Consider the following 17,805-nt stretch of genomic DNA (forward strand, 5'->3'; position numbering starts at 1 on the left):
CGCACCACCCCGTGCTCCTTCAAGAGCCGCCAGCCTGTCCAAAATCTCTTGCCGGCTAGGCCCACCATCCTCATCCTCGGAAGACAGAGCCGGGGGATGAGGCCGTTTGGGGGCTGCCCGCTTAGCAGGCTGCTTGCCCTTGGATGGGCCACTTCCTTTCTTGGGCGGCATTCCCAACCAACCTGCTGCCAACAAAAGGAAATATGTTATTATTCTCCCCACAACAAGACCCCGCAATAAATGCTTTGCAACTGCTGCCCTCTGAAATCTTTACCGGGAGATACCCAGGATTAAGCCAAAGACCGTCTGCACCCAAGGCAGGCACTATACCAAAGAGCTATAGGCTCTTTTACCTTGAATGGGGGCAAAAAGACCCCCACGGCCCTGCAAAGGACCCCTTATGCCAAGGCCAGCCGCAGCCAATGAGCCTAGGCCCGAGGGCACTGGCCGCCCTGTACAGGCACAAAATGGCCGCCCAACCACCCAATCAAAATGGCCGCCAAATGGCCACCGCCCTCAGTCCAAGCGGAGCAGCCAAAGCCACCAAGGGGCCAGTAGCCCAAGGCAGGCAGCAACCCCTTAACCGGCCCAACTGGCTGACTCAGCCGAGGCCAAGGGGGGGGGCAGAAGAAGGAAAAAGGCCCAGGAAAGCCGTAAGGCGAGCCCAACCAACCGCGCCGCTCCAAACAACCGCCCAAAGTGGCTGCCCTATGCAGCGCGGCAGTCGCCCCAACCCCCGACCCAGGGACTCAACCCGCAGCCAGAAGCCTCTGGCTGCAACGCTGCCGCCGCCGCGCACTCGCTGGCGGCTGCCGACGCCGCGCCGCTTCTCCTCGGCCGGACGGGCCCCACGCGGCGCGAGCGCACGCCCGCACAGCCGCTTCTTGCCGCCGCCGCGCCAGCCGCCCTCCGTCCACGCTCGGAAGGCAGGCCCGATGGCCCTGCTCAGGGAAAGCGCGATGCTTCCCCCTCCGAGAAAAGATCGCGACTGCTGGCCGGGACGGCAGAGCAGCCTCTAAGGCGTCTGGCTCCGCCCCCGGCCAGAATGCCCGGATGAGGGAGGGGGTCTGTCTCCCTCCCACAAGCCTGCAAATTACGGCCCCAGGCTGAACGCAGCGAGGCTGCTGCCTGGAGTGCCGGATTCTTGTGCTATGACAAAAAGGGATATACAAATGCTTTCAATACTGACAAATTTTAAATCTCCAACTACAAGGAACTGATTTGCCTTCTAATGTGCTAGGTTTTGGAACTTGCTGCCTTGGACCACAGGCAGATGTAACATTTTAAGAGCAGGAAAGTCAACCCCATCCTGAACAATGGAAACTGTTTCATCCTGCCCTACCTTTTAATTGTTGTTTGTATGTTTAGTGTGTGTTTCAGTTTGATTTTAATAATTATATTTGTGCATTTTTGTTTGGTTTTGATCGTTTTTAAGACTTATTTTTACTATGTATGTTTTAATTTGTTAGTCACCTTGGCGGTTCTGATGAGGGCAAAAAGGCAGGGTAAAAATTTTGTGACTAAAATAAATAAAAGATGTCAATCAAGCATCCACCTTTAACATTTTTAGCCTGCTCAAGTTTTGTTTCAAGTCATCTCTTCCTACAGACTTTTCTTCAGACCTATATATTGTCGAAGGCTGCAGACTTTTCTTCAGACCGTTCACCGTCTCTGCTGTTTTTTTCCCAAGGAAGTTGGAATTTCCTGGAAAATAACCATGAAGGTCTTGGAACTTCTGCTCTCTGTCCTTATATCTGTTCTTCTGGTTACTCGAGGTATGATGCTAGAACAAGAAAGAAGGTAAGAATGAACATTTAAGAGGACTGGAAGAGGTCATAAAGAGAGAGGAAGAATGAAACAGCATCAGTCTAAAGTTTCATTCAGTTCAATATGGCAATTCCATTAGTCACCAGACTGGTGTTTATGGAAAATACCAAAAAAGAAGAAAATTTTCTTCCCCATTGATGGCCCCTCACAATTGTTTTCTTTTATCTTTCATTGTGTATTCCTATTTCCTTTTTACAGATAATTTTCAATAACACATGTACACAATTCATCCCACAGCAACTGTTGGTCACGATTGCCTTGAAACCTGGCAGTTCTGTTGCCCCACTATAACCACTGATAGACTTATCTTATATGAGTTTTTCAAATGCAGCACATCTAATGGCACCACTTTTCATAATTTGGTTATCTATTGTGCAAACAGATATTGCCCTGAATTTTGATAACAACAGTGGAGGAGAAAAAAAAAACCCTCTCTCTATCCTCTTTTGCAAACTTATATATATAACTTATATATATATATATATATTATAGAGAGAATTATAGCTATACATAACTACATACATATATATAGTTATATAGTGATATAGTTATATATATACAGTATAAAATATATATAAAATATAAAGTATAAATACAATATAATATATATATATATATATATATATATATATATATATAGTTTATTATATTATTATTATTTTTTGAAGAATTACCCCCTCCAACCCAATTTTTTAGCATTTCCTCGTATGGAAGATGCTCAACCCCCACTTCCCACAATCTTTGTTGCTGCCTGTTACTAGCTCCTTAGGGATGTCAGACCCCTGCTGGGGGCAGGGGATCCCCATCCCCTCCCCTCAACCCTGCCCCTGCTTACTTGGTCAGCAGGGGGAGCGCACCTTCCATGCACACTCACCTGAGGCATTGTGTGTTCCCATGTGCTGCAGCTGCCTAGATTGGGCCCATTTTGGCCTGGATCAAGCCCGGATTGGGGCCGCTGCAGAGCTCAGGGGCACTCCTGCCCTCCACAGTGGCCCAAAACGTGCCCATTTCAGCCCAGATTGGGCTCATTTCAGGCCCGATCCATGCCAAAACGGGCCTGAAATGAGCCCGATATGGGCCAAAATGGGTGCATTTTGGGCTGCTGTGGAGGGTAGGAGCACTTTCGCACTCCACAGCATCCCCAATCCAGGCCCCTGCAGAGCATGGGCATGCTTCCCGGGACCGCGTGATGATGTCACTTCCCAGAAGTTACTTCATCGCGCTTGTGGGAGCACCCACCCCACCCCCGCACTTAAGTGCTGGGCCCCAATCCCCCACCAGGATGTTGAGGGGGCCTGGCAACCCTATCCATGATGCGTTCTTCAAATACTTCAAGATGAATATGTGGATTAATGGTGATTTTTCAAGATCATCAATGGGCATGCCATTGGCATAAAAAACTTTAAACACTTGTTTTGAATCCTGACATGTGGTGGAAGGGGTAGAGGAAAGCTCAGTTATTTCTTGAAGGGTTGGATGACAGTCAGATTTTGGAATAAGATGGAGATCTCACTGGGTTCTGCTTATGTCTCAAGTGAGGCATGATTTCAAGATCCCTTCTGTCATTCCTTGTTTTCCCTTGTCTGTGTATGTGCTACGTGATAAAGTGTTCTGCATATTAATAATTTAAAACAACTCTTTTTAGTGCTTATTTTCTCTCTCCAGGACTCTGTGCTGTACTAACTAACTTTGATTGCCGTTGGGATGGAGGTTACTGCTTTGAGGATGGTTGTCCTTCCGATAGATATAGCCTTGGGCAATGTGAGGGTGGAAACACCTGTTGCAAAAGGTGAGAAAAAATCCCCGTTTATTTTATTTTATTTTGACTGCCTTTTGACTCAAGACAGAATACAATTTTTGTTTAAAAAGACAGCATAAGACATCCAATAAATAATGCAATAGGAGAAGGATTATATAATTGGAAATTAAGGTGAATAGAAGAAGGTCTAAGGCATGGCATAGCATAACAATGCAGAAAGTGCATTACAAAGGTAGAACACAAAGCAGTAAAAGCACGAAAATACATACCATTAACTACAGTCCTATTATCTTATAAATGTGTGTTCCTGAACTGTTCCATTGTACAATGCTTTGAATCCCTTCTATAAAAAGACTCTCCCCAAACATTCTGTTTTACGTGTTCTGCAAAATGATACTAGTGTGTGAGGCTTCCTGACCTCAGGTAGTGCATTCCTCAAGGAGGGAGCCACAAGAGAGAATGCACACATATGGCAGTCAATATTTGCATGGTAGTACCCTCAGAAGGTTTTGCTTAGATGAATGAAGCTATTGGTGTGGAACATAGCAGGAGAGGTGCTCCTGGAGGTACCAGGCCATTTTGTAAGTGATAACAATACCTTGAACTGGAGTGTAGGAGGCCCCAAGCTTCCAAGAGTGTACTCTTCCACCTTGTCCAAGGGTTTAATTCTGGCCCTCCACCTTGTCTCTCCCTAGGGTCCTGGGGGATATTCTGGAGGTGCAGGAGTGGGGCAGGTCCACAGACAGGATTCCTAGTCTGCTGGTTCTGAAAGAACTTGAATGGGATCCTGCTGCTAGAGAGGTTATTGTGGGTCTCTTCCTTTGGAGCTTCCAGAAGGCACAGAGGTTTAGGCATAGTTTGGTGTACTGGTTAAGAGTGGCAGGACTCTAATCTGGAGAGCCAGGCTTAATTCCCCACTCCTCCCTTGAAACCAGCTGGGTGACCTTGGGCTAGTCAGAGCTCTCTCAGAACTCTCTCAGTCCCAGCCACCTCACAGGGTGATTGTTGTGAGGATAATAATAATACACTTTGTAAAAGGGTTTGAGTGGGCATTAAGTTGACCTGGTGGTACATAAATCAAATTATGTTGTTAAGTGTTATTATCGTGGGGGTCAGGGGGTGGGGGAATCCTCTTCTTCTGAGGATCCTTCTTCCCATGTACAGGCTGGGCTAGGGCAGGCCTTGATAAGCAGGCTGATGTGGGATGGGGAACAATCATTTAACTGGGGAGAAGATGTGACTCTCATATGGATACATAGAAAATGGTAGGAAATTAGCACACCCGCATTCCATGTTACTGAATAATCTTGCAAAATGACATGAAACACCTACAAGAAACCTGTTATGCCCATAGGCCTGAGCAGTACATGTGAATTTCCATTATGCTTTTGTTGGGACTTGATGTAGGAATTGACCTTGGAATCTTTTGATTTGTGCAACGTTTGATGAGCCACTCAGAGCGGCAAGCCAAGCCTGTATCTAAAGAGGCCATCTAAAGGCAATATGCCATGCCCCTCTGAATTTTCAATATTCATTTTTAAAAGAAAAGCAATCCCTTTTTGCTGTGGAAATATAAAGAAAAATGTGCAAACTCTTTTAGCCTAGATTGTAAGGGAAGGGATCAGTAGAGTGACATGTACATGGCTGGAGCTGAGTCACCAAAGCGAGTCTGACAATCTTTATCCCCAGGGCTTTTGCTTTGTTTCTACCCTCTTTAACATCCACAGTGATGAGTGAGAACATTAGGCAGAAATTTGGGGTCAGATTGATACAATTTTGGCATTACCTTCATTGTCTGCAGTAACAAATTTGCTACAGGAATAGGTGGTTCCCTGAAAGGGGAGCAGAAATGGAACAATGAATGCCCAGTTTCACATATCTGTTTTCAATCAATAATTACAAACCACTTTGCAGCATCTTGCCCGTGTCTGTCTTTGATCATGTGCATATAAGCCTCTTGTTCATAAGCCCTGTTTGCCTCAACTCCTCCAGAGTTAAAGGACTGCAAAGGCATAGTATTCAGGGAAGCTTAAACGCTCAAACCGCTAACTAAAACAAACAAGCAAGCAAACAAACAACGGCTTTTACTACAGAGGGGCAAAATTACCAAGAGGGCATAATATCCAATCCATCCTAAACACCTTGACCTCTCAATACAGAAAAATAAGATATTTGAGAGGATCTAAATCAAGATGAGCAAAGACTAATTCCTGCACTGTATGCCAACACTCTAAACACTGCAAAGTGTTTTCAGCTCTGTAACACACATTTCTACCTACTTGTCATTAGGGGATGGATTTCTTGGTTGGATAAGTAAATATTAATGCTGCAAACAAAGTAAGGGTTTATGTTTGCAAACATTATTCAGTCAATAAGACTATACTGGAAAGTGTTCTAAATAAAAAAAATCAGCCAGTTGAATGTTGGGATTGAATCCTTGGGCACCTGGGATTTCCCCTTGGGCTCACTTGGCATCTACCTTACTGTATTTTGGGGGCACCAGTAAAAACATTTCTTTGTACCCAGGCTTTTAACTAAGGAGTTCCAGTTTTTAAACATTATTTTACAGTCTACTCCTAGCCTGAGAACTGTTTTATGATCATGTAAGTTGCTGACTGCTGTTTTAGGATGTTTTTACACACACCCATCTGAGAATTTTGCTGTTTTTACACCTTGGCTGGAGTTTATGGCTTGTTTTTTCTTGTTTTTTATTTTTTTTATTGTATTATTTCAGGAGGAGGAAGCATGTGCATTTTTTCTAAGAAGCATATGGATTTTCTAAATAAATAACAATCACAACATCAGTAGTGCAGTTTTCAGCCATATTTAACCCAATTTTTACGTTTAAACTTATTCCTGAAATCAAAGGTTAAAATCAAAGAAAGCACATACATTTAAATACAGTAAAAGTGACATTATGGTTGACGTTCAGCATCATTCCGAAAGGAAATAATTGGTCCTTTCTTTTATGATCTGTGGTCATCTTACATTTTCTTCCTTAAAATTATATGCTCTCTCTCTCTTTTCCTGTCTAGACGTTTTAAAATGTAAACTAATACGCAAACTGCTGTATAAAATTATGGAAGATTTGCTCTCAAAGCATGTTTCTGTACTATCAAGACACTGCTTCTGTTCTCACTACTTGAGTGTTGTATCCTCATATTCAAATAAACACACGAGTATTTGAAACTGCACTGAAACTGTATGTTTCTATTTGTCTGAGTGAAAAGGAGGTATCTGATGTCATGTTGTTGAGTTGATTTATGCTGTCACCATGAGGTGCTCTTTCCAGGTGATATTGCATGAAGACCATTTTTTCTGGAATTGGGATTTCCCACATTTTGGAGACCCTTAGTTTATAGTGATGCTCCGTGCTGTGTTTAATCTCTTAATGTTACTTATATCACATTTCTATATGCATAATGTGGTAACTTGAATATGAAGCCATGAACCATGCTTTTAGGATCTCTTTACATATGACACATGCCAAACACCTATCTATGGTTTCACTAAGGAAATGCTACATAAATGCTGGTGGAGTAGAAATATAGGAAGCTGCTATGCACAGCAGATGTACTCCAAGAAAGATGTACTCCAAGACAGTTACAAGAACTCAGCTACTTAAATTATTATTCCTTCCCCAAATTGCTGGTCTGTGGCAGAAGCTGAGAGATACTACCTAAGCAAAAGCTGACTAGAAAAATGGAACAGGATTGGGGAGTACAGGGACTTTGAGTTCCAAAGTGTCTATTTGGACTTTGGTATGAGAGATATCAATTTTGCACGCACATATACAATGAATTCTACATAGGTATAATCTCTGGGGAGCAGAACCATATTTCATTTTCTTTAGGAATTGAGGTTCCCTGTTTGTCTGACTTGAAATTTGACAATAAAGATGCAAAATATAAGTTACCCAGAGCAATCCAAAGTGAATGTTTGGCATAAATCCTTAGTGAATCTATATGATATTCAAGTCACATGAATTCTGATCCCAAGTTCATGGATTTCCTTTATTGAAATACTGTCCTTGAACCAGGGTCTGCTCAGCTAAACTTCCCAGTGACTGCATCTATAATGTATGTGTGTAGGCCTCTATCCACGTGTTACCTTGAATAAATGTAGGTCAGGCATGTTTAGATTTTTTTCTTCCACACTGCTTCTGTGTGTCCTCATTAGATTTTTATCTGTTGGGCAGCATTTAAGGGTATCAAGCCAAAGGTGGCAAGGCTGTCCTGAGATAGTTTGGTAAGGATGGACATGAGAAGGGAGGAAGAACTAGACAGAGCATACATAAGGACATAGAGTATGCACATTTGCTTTATTTGCCCTGAGTAAAGGGCCAAAAAGGGTAGATTCTTCATCATTACTTTTCTCCTGTGTATCCTTGAAGCATCTGGCCCCAAAGGAATATTGCACCTACCTTTAGAGAAGCTAAGCTAGTGCCTGTTTAAGGAATCAGCTCTGATCTCCTATAGAAAGGATCCAATCCTGTGACCAAATTGATGAGTAAAAGGAATTTGCACAGCTTTCACCTTGCTTTCACAGCTGATTAACACAAAGTTGAGAGATGTGGCATGTGGATGGATAGTTAGTTGCACAAATGGCAAATATCTAAGAAACTTTTCTGCCTTTTTAAAAAAAATAAGGTTCTTTCCTCTTTTTTTACAGTTATGAAAGTAGATAATTGCTGTAGGAAATATCCAGGCTTGGGGAAACTTGAAATTTCCTGCACATCTGTATTTAGTGGCATTTCACATGTCACAATATAAATTTTGCTAAAAGACTGTTCTAAACTGTTAGTTGCTTAACATCATCATGAGTCTCTGGAAAAGTCAATATTACGAAAAGCGGTAGGCAGTAGGAAAAGAGGAAGAACTAAAAGGAGATGGCTTGACTCAGCAAAAGAAGCCACATCCTCCAGTTTGCAGGATCTGAGCAAGTCTGTTAATGATAGTACGTTTTGGAGGTCTTTCCTTCATAGGGTTGCCATAGGTGATAGCACATAACACACAATATTTTAAGGATGTGTTTATTTAATAATCAATCACTTATTTCAGTGGGATCTTATTAATATGTAACTGGACCAATTCACTTAGTTGCTGATCCTGATGACCTTTACACATTGTACCATGTTTGCAATTCATGGCATCTTTTGTTTCCTGACTAATGGACTGTTAAGAACATTCAGAAACAAAAACAGCCCTACTGCATCAAATTAAAGGAAAATTAGGTGTAGCATCCTTTTACAAACGGGGCAGTTGGGAGTTTCTGAGAAGGCCACAAGGAAGAAGGAGTTTGTGCAGTTACACCATCAGGATCAGTCTGGAGTTTTTCCTTTCCAGCGTACAAGCCCAGGTCAGTGTTACAATGACTGGATAATAAACTAGTTGGATTGTAAAGTCTCTCTCTCTCTCTAGGCATTTTGTGTTGTATTAAACATTACACCAACCTCCCAATTTCTATGTTCCCCAGCCAGCAATTAATATTCAGAGGTACAGCATTTGTTGGTATTAGACATTTAAGTAGTTCATGGACAATATGACTATCAATGACTTTTTAGTCATGTTAGCTACAGAGAGCTTCCATGTTCAGAGGCAGTATATACCACATACAGAGAAGTAAGAGGTGATTGCATATTACTTAATGCCCAACATGTAATCTTGATGTCACTCAATTAGTCAAGAGATGTTGGCCTAAATGGACCTCTGGTCTCATTGTGCAAGGTTGATTTCAATTATGCTTAGTTCTGGACATTATTTAGGCTGACTTAGAAGTGTAATACATGTTGGAAAAAGAAACACACAGAACAGCCTAGTGGGGGAGTGTATATGTTAATTTTTTAGTATCTCTAAGGTCCATAAACTCTTCTATAAAGAAGTGGGAGGAGGGTAATGTTGATGATTTCACAACAAGGTGGTCCTATATATGAAGATGAGTAAATAGGCAACTTACCAATAGGGTCTTTTAGCATTTCCACTCATTCTACAGTAAGGAAGTCCTGGAGTATTTAAAGCTATCTACCTTCTCAAGACCTCGTCTGGGGGTTCTGTACCTCTATATGCCTGCTATTCCCCCATATTTAGCTGAAAATTAAATTTTAGATTAGCTGAAGTTTGAAAGGGTCCAACACAGATCATTGTAGAGTGTATCAATAGTATATCATGAAGTTTATTGATGAGAATATCACCATGAAGAAGCTAGTCATCTTTAGAGGTGACTATAGATTCTGAATTAACACAAACTGATATAAAGGATTTTTCATCTTGGATATACAGAAAAATCAGGTAAGGACAACAACAAAAAAAGGGGTGGGGACAATAACCCTGCAAACCAAGGATAACCAAGGACATTGCAACAAAAGAAAGAAAATATTTAAAATTATTGAATATAACTAAAATATGAATTAGAAACTCAAGCGTAAAAATTAATAAATCAATTAGAAATACAAAAGTTAGATTAAAAATATCCTCAATATGGTTCTACATATAAGTACTAAAACCTTGAATATATACATTATAACAGCATTTATATATACAGGTATAATAGTACATTTCATTGCCATACGTACAGAACCAAAATCCAGATGCATTTCATCCCAAAGGCCTTCCTCAGTGGTATAAAAATTTCACAAACAGCACCTCATCGTATTACATAAAACATACGTGATCACGCACACAATAAACCTGGAATGGGGAGGAAAAGGAGACAAAACTGTGTACTCATTAATACCTGGATACTTGGTTGAAAATCAATATAAAACAAATATATTAGAATAAAATTGCCCACACTGAGATGAAATTTAAGACAAAATGGACTCAATTCATTAGAATTCTGGTCCAGAACAGCATGAAATAAAGTCAGGGCAATGCAACTAAGTAGTTGTTATTTCTTTGCCCATAAATCTACACTAAACATAAAAATATAGCAAAATTAATCCCAATTTTTTTTTAATCCAGAAAAATCACCCTGCCTCATGTTTCAGCACCACTCACAGACAGCGCATGTGATCCTTGGGTGCGGAAGTGACCACATCCAGAACGGGGCAACCACCAGCACCCAAGTTTGATTAACACTTCTGTAATCTCTGGATTTCATTTCAGTTGATTCATCTTCATCCAATCTTTCAAGAATCCGTCACTGTCTCCGGATGTCTTTGAGGAGACTATAGAATTTGAATTCCCATCAAAGAACCATGACAATCTTTTGGCTTCTTCCTTCTGCCCTTTTATGTGTTCTCCTTGCTGCTCCAGGTAAGATATTTCAAAAGGGCTGGAAGGAAACACAAAGGCAAAAGAAGAGTCAAACAGCCAGTTTGGTGTAGTGGTTAAGAGCAGCAGGACTCTAATCTGGAGAACTGGTCTGATTACCCACTCCTCTGCTTGAAGCCAGCCGGGTGACCTTGGGCGGTATATAAATTGAATGTTGTTCTTATCAGTTCAAAGCTCTATATTGGCTTCTTCCCAATAGCTACCAAGCTTTGAATAATAAAACAGCAGCTTTTCATTTATCCTTGCTTGCACACAAAACTATGCTGAAAGATGCTTCCCCTCAAGACTATGCCCCCATGTTGTCTGTGAAGAGGGTGCGGGGAAGAAGGAAAATGGGAGTAATTGAGACCAGGTCCTGCCCATTCCCCAGGCACTAGGGGAGTGAATGATTCTGGGGCTGTCCCACCCCCAGGTAGCTTTTTAAAGGGCAGGCTGAAAGGCTGTTGGGGAGGAAACGTCAGACCTCTCCTGAGATCTGATCAGGGAGCAGAGTGGATGGAGGGAGAGGGTACTGGATCAAGAGAACCATTCTGCAGCAATTTCTAAGGCGTGCCTGCATCCCAGCTGAAAAAGAAGCTAGAGGGCAAGCCAGCTCTGGGCTCCGACCAACCATCTGGGGTGCCTGACATGTGGCCTGATATTAAACAAAGGTTTTTCTATTCTGTACTTTTCTCCAGGATTCTGTGCTGTAGACAACCCCGCTGACTGTACTTGGGGTGGGGGGTTGTGCATTACTGGAGAGTGCGCCTATCCTAAGAATATTATTGGAAAATGTGATGACATATACATTTGTTGCAGAAGGTGAGAGACAAAATTTCTCTTGCTACTACTGCAGAGATGTAAATATTTGTTAATCCCCATTTCAAGGCCCAAATATTATCCATCAATTATGTATACCAATAATATTGCCTAATGGTAGAGATAACACAATTATGTTAAAATAACATTTCCTTTTTTTAAAAAATGGCAAACACAGCAAGCAGTTCAGTACTGACAACTGGAACTGCAAAATGAATTCTTCAATGATCTGGTCATGCAGCATAAGCAGGTAATGTGCAAGTGTGGAGCTGCTCATCAGAAAGTTCAACAATAACTATCAAAGATATCCGATCAAGAGCTTCCTTCCTGTCTGACTAGAGAAGTCAAGCAAAGTAAGGTGGCCTAGTAACTGTGTATGTGTTGATGTTCATAGCAAGCTTAATCCCAAATTATACATTCTCTTTCTCTCATGAACACAAATTCTGAGAAGGGCATCTTATGCTCTAGTAGAAATCAAGTTAATAGCGGATGGGTGGGGAGCTATAAGTGCCAGAATTCCTATAGACAACCGAGACTCTGAAAATTATCAAATGTCTTCATTACAGACTGAAATTATGTGAATGAAGGACAAACTCATGGCTTTGACAAGCCTTCTTAGTTGCTGTTGTTTGTCTTCGTTCCTCCAAGTTTTCAATGTAATCATTTTTGCACCAAGTAAGTATAGTGAAGAGGAGGGAAAGTAGCAGCCAGGAGCGTAATTGATTGTGGCAGCCTGGTGCTACGCCATTATACGATAACAATATACAAAGGGGAGTTTAGTTCACCTTGTAATAGTTTAGGATTTCTGAAATTGGGATTTTTTAAAAATTAGACTTCCTCCACTCCCCTAATCTTAGAAGTTTCTGGCATTTATTGAATAGTTTGAAAATGCTAAATAGTTAGCAACCTTACTCTAACACAGTGCATAATTCTTCAATTTTGTAAACTCACAAAATGCCACTAATGCACATCTTTCAGTCATGCTTTATGATCAGTGAAGAATTTTGTGGCATCTAAAGGGTGCCTCCACCTGAAGATGGACAACAAAAGATATGAGTCTACTTCTGGGGGAAGCAATAGCTTCCTGAAGCTCCCATTTCTCGGGGAGAGACAACGCAGCTGTTTTATTTCAGCTGGAGAGCTAATTTCCAGCTGTTTATCACTCCTGGCAAAGAGTGATCATGAATGTTTAACCATTTGTGCTTCATATGGATGGTTCGGAAGGTTTTACTGCCTGGGCTACACCAGGGGAGTGACTGAATGTCGGAGTGCCAGAGGATGGAAAACATCACTGTTAGCTGCATTGGAGTGTAAGGAAGACCACTCCCCAGTATTTTTAATGCGTTGTGCCATCCTAAGCAGATGTTACACCTTTCTAAGTACAAAAAGTCCATAGGCTCAGAAGGGTGTTATTCCTCTTAACATGGAACTATTAGGCTTCAATTCTTTTCATAGATTCTTGGAATTAAACTCCATTGAATATAACTGGATTTACATCTAAGTAAACATACATATAATTCAACAGATAAGATCTTTACAGGCACTTAGCTATTTAGATTTTCCCTTCCATGCAACTACTGAAGCCAGGCCATCTCTCTCAGGGGGAAAAATGTTTACTAGCATATTACAGCACTAGATAATATTTTATACGTTAAAACTTACTAAACGGTTGCGGCAGGTAAGCAGCATGGAAGCTTGTGTTTCAGTCATATAACCAGGGCTCATTTGGAGCCGGAACGCACAGGAACGGCGTTCCGGTAGGTCTAAAAAGAGGTCACGTGGGTTTTGGCCCTGCCCACATAATTTCCTCCGAGTGCAGGCCGAGTGGTGCTGGGCTCCAAAGGAACAGTAAGCTGCTTGGATTCTTCTGCTCTGCTCTTTTACTTTCATTTGTGAGGTGGGGGCGGGGGGGAGAGACAGAATGCCGAGTGGTGCTGGGCTCCAAAGGCATGCAAGATGCTTGGATTCCTTCTGCCCTGCTCTTTTACTTTCATTTGTGACTGGGGGCGGGGGAGAGAGAGAGAAAATGAGTGCAAGCTGAGTGGTGCTGGGCTCCAAAGGAACACTAAGCTGCTTGGATTCCTTCTGCTCTGCTCTTTTACTTTCATTTGTGACCGGGGGGGGGGAGAAAATGAGTGAGTGCAAGCCGAGTGGTGCTGAGCTCCAAAGGAACACAAGCTGATTGGAATTCATGCTGCTTTATTTTCATTTGTGACTCGAGAGAGTGAGTGAGTGAGTGGGTGCAAGCAGGGTTGGCTCTCCAGAGGAGGGTAAGCTGCTTTGAGTTCATTCTGCTTTAAGAAAATACCTGGAGACTTTCGCAGAAAGGGGCCTGAGGGGCAGATGTTGCCTTCTGACACACTTCTGGTGATGTCAGGGTGTGTGGCATATGCTAATGAGTTATGCTAATGAGTTATGCTAATGAGTTCCTGTAGTTCTTTTTATAGGAAATGACCCCTGCATATAACACATGGAACCAGCCTAACTTCAGGGAAGCACATGCTATAAATGTAATTTTTAAAGGCTGGGCTGAACAATATTCTGATCTGTGACCAGCTTGAATCTTTGTTTGTGATTTGAACCTGATAATCTCTCATTCTCTCTCTGTAGTTCTTTATTCTAATCAGGCCATGAACTCCTATCTACAGTCATGATGGAGCATTTGCTTGCACCACCAAAGGAATCTCCCAAACAGAAATGGCTTCCGTGCATCACTCATCCCGTGCATCACTCATAATGCAGGGCTTGTACATGCATCACTCATCCCGTGCAACACTCATCCCGTGCATCACTCATTCCGTGCATCACTCATTCCATGCATCACGCATAATACAGGGCTTGTAAATGTGTGATTATTTGAAACTGAAAAAAAGTAAAAAGAACAACAAATCAGAATTGACTAAGGCTATTGTAAAAATACATTACAAAGAAACTCTCGTACTCAAATCAGCCACCCAAACTGGAAAATGAGTAAGAACCTCCTCATAAATTCAATCTTATCTTTGTACCAGTGTGATTGCCCCACCCTGTTTCCTGTATCCCTCCCTCTGTTTAGAGTTCCTAGTGTGTGAGTGCCCCAAATACCTTGAATTGAACAGTGAGCATGCTACAGACTGAGATTTCTGACCCTGCAACTCCAGAGTTAGTTGTTGATGGCACCTTCATTTAAAATGTTAATTGGCTTTGAGAACTTTTGTTACATTAAAGTAAGTCAGGGCCATATGTTCAGAATGGGAAAATGGTGATTTTCAGTGTGTAAAAATCGCATCTATCAAAAGGAATTTTAATGAATCCCCATGATCTGCTCAGAGGTGTATTGTTAGTAGACAAGGGCACAAACTGAAAAAAACCCAAACCATCTGATTTGGAGTTCATTATTATTCCATGAACCAGGAACCACGAACTTCCATGAACTTTTACCAGTTCACAAATCGGTTCATGGTTCGTAGTTAATGGAATTCAAACACCTGTGGGCTGAGGCCGACGTGGGGTCTGTCAAACGGACAGCTCTCGTTCTCCTCCTGCTTGGGTGGCAGGAGAACAGGGCTGTCAATTTCACTCACCCCCACACTGGGCTCAGCCCATGGGCTGATCCAGGCATGGGGTCTGTCAAACTGACAGCTCTCATTCTCCTGCCACTCGGGAGACAGGAGAACAGGGCTGTCAGCTTCACTCACCCTACACTGGCTTCAGCCCATCGGCTGAACCCAGCATGGGGTGATTGAAACTGACAGCCCTGTTCTCCTGCCACCCAGGGCAGAATGAGGGGCTGTCAGTTTGACAGACCTCGCACTGGCTTCAGCGGGGGGCTGACAGCTTCACTCATCCCACACAAGCTTCAGCCCATGGGCTGAAGCAGCTGTGGGTCTGTCGAACTGACAGCCCCCTTTCTCTTGCCGCCCAGGGCAGCTGGAAGGGGGGAGAGTTTGAAGGGAAGAAGGTTCCCTGCGCCATTTGCAAGTGGCACAGGGAACCCTTCAAACTCTCCCCCCATTCCTCCAGTCAGCTGGAAAGGGGGAGCTGACAGCTCCTGTTTTTCTGCTACCCTGGGTGCCCATTGGCTGAACCCAGCACAGGGTGAGTGAAGCTGATAAACCTTTTCTCCTGCCACCAGAGCAGCAGGAGAACTGCTGCCTGAGCGGCAGGAGAACTGCTGCCTGAGCGGCAGGAGAACAGGGCTGTCAGTTTCACACACAATCAGCGGTGCCAGCCTGTCTGGCTTTACAAACTGCTGACAACTTGCACAAACCATTTAAAAAAAGTTGTGGAGTTCGTGGAAAATGTGGTCACATATTGTGATTCGTGCACACCTCTAATGGTTATTTCCTTCTGGACTGGAGCAAATAAAGAAGTACAACCATGGGTTGTTATTTCAGGGTGAGCCCAAAAACCTGTCTGAGCATGGATTTCCACTGCACTACACTTGGACTGGACCATTGTATGGATTGGTGTTACAAGCTGGCTGTGAAAAAAAGGCTATGTTGCCTATCATCCTCCAAGATGCTAGGGACACAGTCAGCGCCTTCTCCCCACCTCTGTGTTCCTCTTACCATAGCCCTACAACGTAGGTTGATAGGAGATGGAGCAACTAGCCCAAGTTCACTAAGTGAACATTAGTTATGAATGGGGATTTGAATGCTGCATGTGTGCCTGGCTGAAATCCAATGGATACAGATTTTCCTGATCTGAATGTGCATGGGGGATCTTTCCACTCTAGGGCACCTTTCATGTCGCCAACTACCACACCAACATTTGGTTGTATGTGTGTCAGGCTGAAATCCAATTGCTGCAGATTTTACTGATGTGAACGTACATGGGGTGTATCTTTTCACTCTAGGGAACCTTTCATGTAGTCTGGTGGCCTGCATGTCTGCAGGCCAGTATTTAGCTATCTCATCTAGGATTTTGTAAATTACTATGCAATCCTACACAGAGTTGCACTTTTCTAATTTTATTGACTTCAAGAATCAGCCTAACTGAAAAGCCCTGCAAGATGTGATCAAAGATTCATACAGGGCAACATCCATTGTCCAACTGTGGTTCATTAGATAATCCCAGGATAACATTTATTAATTAATTCTTCATCCCCAGCATCTGGTATTCAGATATATACTGCCTTTGATCACAGGAGGCTCTTGGTAGCTTACATGGCTTAAAATCTTGGATGAACTAACTTTATAAATGTCTAGGACTCATCATAGCTGAATGGAAACTCCATGTTCAGTGGCAGTATATGTCTGAAAGTTAGTTCCTTTCATTGGCTATTTAAAAGTGAGACAGATTGTATCTATCTGGTGTCTTAAGTAATTAATGCTGATGAATTCATCAGGTGGCCTTGGGTAAACCACTCTTCTCAGCCTTAGCTCTCTACCTGTATTGTGGGGATAATAACATTGAATTTATTTACTGCTGTGGGTAGGCACTAATCTGACCAGAAGAGCAGAATACAAATGAACTGCTGCTGCTATTGTTGTTGCTATTATTATTCATAGTAGTAATAGTAGTAGGATGAGGATTCTGGACATAATGTGTTGGATCCAGCCAGCTTCTTTGTTCTGCCTTGGTGCACCCACCCTTCTTCTTCACTGTTTTCAAACAAAAAGGTGGAAAATCTGATCTGTATTGTTGCGTTGGGTAGAGCTCCAGTAACCATGAGTAGCATGAGGGTTTGTTTGTTTTTTGTGAAAGGGACTGCACCTCATCTGTCCATAACTGACCTCTTATTGTGTGCTGTCTGGTATCTGGACACTTGCTCTTCCTGAGTATGCCTGTCATTGGTGGGGACTTTGGATGGGCCTAGCATTATGACTGCTGAAAAAGTAGCTGTCATCTCCAATTCAATGCCTTGGGGAGCTTAAATCAGAATACACATTTAAGAAGAAACCCAAATGTTATAAAATTAACACTGAAGGAAGGATTGGGCTACAATTACGTCCTCAGTTTGTGATCTGAGCTACATTTACATCCTCAGTTTGTGACCTGGGCTACAATTACGTCCTCAGTTTGTTTCCACGTATTTTCCTTGCTTGTGTTAATCTGTTTCTCTCTCTCTAGTCATCAATACTGGGGTTAATTAAGCCTTGAACTTGTATCCACAATCACGTTGTAAAATGGATAGATGAAGCACTTCACTTCTCATCATATGGAATA

General features: G+C 42.4%; 1 long non-coding RNA gene across 1 annotated transcript; it reads left to right on the forward strand.

The window, feature by feature from the left end:
• Nucleotides 1-8,866: 8,866 nt before the first annotated feature.
• Nucleotides 8,867-17,805, forward strand: LOC129340898 (uncharacterized). The gene is made up of 3 exons (XR_008598075.1): nt 8,867-8,944; nt 10,690-10,839; nt 17,710-17,805. It is a non-coding gene; the product is annotated as an uncharacterized LOC129340898 (long non-coding RNA).

Source organism: Eublepharis macularius, chromosome 1, assembly GCF_028583425.1.
Source record: "Eublepharis macularius isolate TG4126 chromosome 1, MPM_Emac_v1.0, whole genome shotgun sequence".
NCBI lineage: Eukaryota > Metazoa > Chordata > Lepidosauria > Squamata > Eublepharidae > Eublepharis > Eublepharis macularius.